The sequence below is a fragment of the Dipteris shenzhenensis genome, chromosome 4 (assembly GCF_047967505.1).
Source record: "Dipteris shenzhenensis isolate YYH24624 ecotype China chromosome 4, Dip_SZ_1.0, whole genome shotgun sequence".
NCBI classification, from domain to species: Eukaryota; Viridiplantae; Streptophyta; class Polypodiopsida; order Gleicheniales; family Dipteridaceae; genus Dipteris; species Dipteris shenzhenensis.
This window is the reverse complement of record NC_141599.1, coordinates 41,649,550-41,653,343: the sequence shown is the minus strand read 5'-3', so window position 1 is coordinate 41,653,343 and position 3,794 is coordinate 41,649,550.

Below are 3,794 nucleotides of genomic sequence, written 5' to 3'. Positions count from 1 at the left end.
AAGTTCCTTTAAAGTTTGGCAAACATCGCTCCTACAACTCACGTTGATAGAAGATAGAATCTAATTGCTCTCACGTATGGCCATTATGTCAAAAGCAAGAGTCATAATTCATTCCCTTGAGATGCTCTCCAATTACTAAATTTGTAAAATTTTTCATGTATAGCCATGGTGACCATTACATGTCATGTGTCCTCCCCCTTTATTGAAGTTTGAAGTACCCCTCATCCCATGACGATACTACCCATTCTTTCTTACCTCTACCTCTTCCACCTCTAGTCCTTGAGCTAGAATTACTTTCACGATTCTCCTTTTCTAGGTTTTTGCCTCCCACGCCCAATAGTTATCGCAAGATTTCCTAGGCTTTTGCTTGAGTAGATTAGGAGCTTTTACTTAACCGGGTGAATATAGTGTGTGTTCTAGTAGAAGAGGTGAATTCAAATAAATTATTGATAGGATACAAGGAATGTATAAACACAGTAGATGATTTATCTCTTCTAGAACATGAACAAGACAATCTTATAACTAAATACTATTTGAATTCTTTGGGTACTTTCTCCTTAAAAAGGGACTTATCGTTTGCTTCTACTTAAAATAAATCAATGTGGCTAGTAAAATATATTGAACAAATAAAACCCCCAAAAAAAAAAGTAGAGAGAGAGAGAGAGAGAGAGAGATGTATTAATGTCTTCGGGAGGCCTCTCGGGCCTATGAGACCAAGTACAATCATAGGGTGACTCATACAAGCCACTATGAACTGAAGCAAGGGGTACACAAAGACCCCTGCAGAGTGCTAAGAAAAACTTAAAGAAAATCATAACTCAGAAACAATACATGTAGGAGACTCAGATACTCAAAAGGCATATCTAGGTGCCATGGTAGCTCTCCTATGAGATACAAGGATATCTCGAAGCTACGTCTGTCATGTCATCTCACACAATGGCGAGGGGCATGGTTTTCGAGACTTTTGTACATGCGTGCGATGTCGAGAGTGACCCCTTGACTCTAGCTCTCACCTCGGATAAAGGATGCGATAAGTTGAGCCTCCATGGTGCGTAGTCTAGCCACTCTTTGCTTTGTGGCTTCATGCCATCTCCTCCCACTAGTCCACTCTACCCTCATATCATCTAACTTCTCGTCCTCCACTCCGTTGTGTCTTGGGGCTTACTCAAAGGCATACAAATCTGTCTCTGGCTCTGGTAGGATTGTCGGCGTTAGGTTGTCTGATCTGTCTCAGAAGAGTCTCTCTATGTCAGTGCATCCCCATCAGATAAAGACCGACACAGACCTGCTGGTGGTCCTGGAAATGAATCGAGAGAGAGAGAGAGTCCCTCTTGGTAGAGGTAGTGGAACCGCCTCAAATCTCATAGTATGCCAGACATATGCATAGAGAATGGCCCTCTATCTCCACCTCCCCCAATGTGCAAAGCTTGCATATCCGCTGCTCTCTCAAGATGCTGCTTGCTTCTATCCCTAGTTGATGGGATGAGACTCTCATCTATCCGATGGCAATCTTAGTGAATGTGAGATGCATCTGTCCTCCAAGAATGAGGGTCTGATGATCAATCCATCCTCTGATACCCTAAGGAAATGGTTGTGGTAGAACTGGATCTTGGTGGGGAACGCCTGGTCCCCCCCCCAAGTCCATGCCATATAAAGATGTAATAGATCCAACCATATGATATGGTTGATCTCATCTCATGGGATCAGAGAGGATGGGACGTCCAAGCTGTACGAAAAGGGTGGGAGTCGAATCGATCTAGATCCTCTGGCTATCAAACCATCTGGAGACGCATGCATACCAAGCTGTATTAACCCCGCTGTCCACAAGTCATCGCGATGACTCCAATGCCAATCTCAGAAATCTCCAGCCAGGCAGAGCCCAAACCCTATGAATATATGTCACTGTCTAAAAAATAGCATCAATCTCAAAAGGTGTCATGGCGACTACGTATATAATCTGATAAGGGACCGAGGCTTACTCCAGATCATTCGGGAGCCCATAGTCACCTACAATCTCTCAAATCTCTTCTAGTATGTCATGGAGAGGTCACCCCTCTAGAAGGGTGCTGCATACACCATACATGGCTGTCAGTCTCACGAGTACATAAAAGAGCCATCCCTTTGTACAAGGGTGGTCCTAGAAGAGGCCCAAATTTAAAATCTCACCCACAGACACAGTGTAGCATGGCCCCAAAAACAGTTTTGTGATTGGCTACACCTGATTATGCGCATCGACCCTATCGCAAGCCTTCCGTACTATCATTTGGTAGCTCTTGGTGGCTGCATATGCTCCTGCCCCAGCCTATTGCCCCTTATCCACAGGCCCGTGTGGCTAGCCACATACAACCACATAGCACGCCCCATTCTAAGATGGCTGCTGCCCATGTTACAACCATGTAGTAGAGACACGACTGCTACCATGTGTCAGCATTTCATGCTGTCCACATTAGTGGGTGATGCCTTACTACTGATTAAAGAATAACTTATGACAACAAGTGAGACACCTGAAAACCCATAACCGCTTGTAGCTCATCTATGAAAAGAATGAATAAGAAAGAAAGCCAGACTGAACCAATTGTTGCACAGCCAAAGATGAGCAAACCTTCATACCACCCTTCTGCAAATCAGTAGAGACTTGCTGAAAGTACTAGATGGAATATGCATCCATCAATGGGGACTGTGATCCTTTGATGCTCAAAAGCACTAGATGGAATATGCATTTATCTCATTAGTGGGGACTATGATCCTTAATGGCTCAAAAGATACGAGGACATCAGACTACTAGCCTTAGAAGTTTTAACAGCTAATGAATATATTATCTAGCCAACTATTTAAAATCTAACATGTGCTAAGAAAGCTGTTTACCAAATCCGAATTGAGCATCTCATTTAGACAAGGTTTTATAAAGTAAAAATCATAACATGTGCTACCAATGTTGTTTGCCATGACCAAATTTGAACTCTGAGATTGAATTGAAATACATCATTTCACATAGAGACTTAAGCATGGAGTCAGACCTGATCTACGTGATCTTGTGCAAAGCAAAATATCATGTATTGTAGAGCAATATCAAGAGCATTTTCTTTCATCTTCAATTTCTAAAGAAAGGCAATTGGGAAGCTCTATAGCTTAACATTAGCTAATATGCTCACAAGACTCTCAAGCTGGAGAGGCACTACATGAAATGGAGAGGCCATATGACCATGACGACTATGAAACTGAATAGCCTATATACAATCAACGAAGCATATATGAAATCTCAGGTTTGCTCATTAGGAAGCTCATAATGCAAGGCATAAAAGTGTAATTAGAGAGCAATATCAATGATACTTGGGAGTTCAAATGTGTCCTGATAGAAGGCGAGAGTGCGTCACTATTGGAAAAGGAAACAACTACATTGGACAATTCCACTTATGACTGGGCAGTCAAACTCCCTCAATGATTCCAAATTGCAAGGATCCACAATTAGATCATCTGCATTTGACAAAATGATAGGAGGGATAGGGAAAATTGAATTAGTGCTTTCAATTTGGAATCAAAACTAAAATCCCAAAAAGATTGGTTTTGCACCTCAAGTAACATTAATTCAGCATATTTATTTTCCATAGCTTTCAGAACAGCAAATTGGTGTCTCTCACTCTCATCTAGTTAATTGCAATGTAAGAATATGGAGCCTGATATAAAAAATATTCAAGTATGATCAAGCACAAATGAACCCTTCTGTCAGACTTTATAGTGTGCAATGAAAAAAAACCTCAACTTCTAATTTAAAAACCTCTAGAAACCCTGTGGAA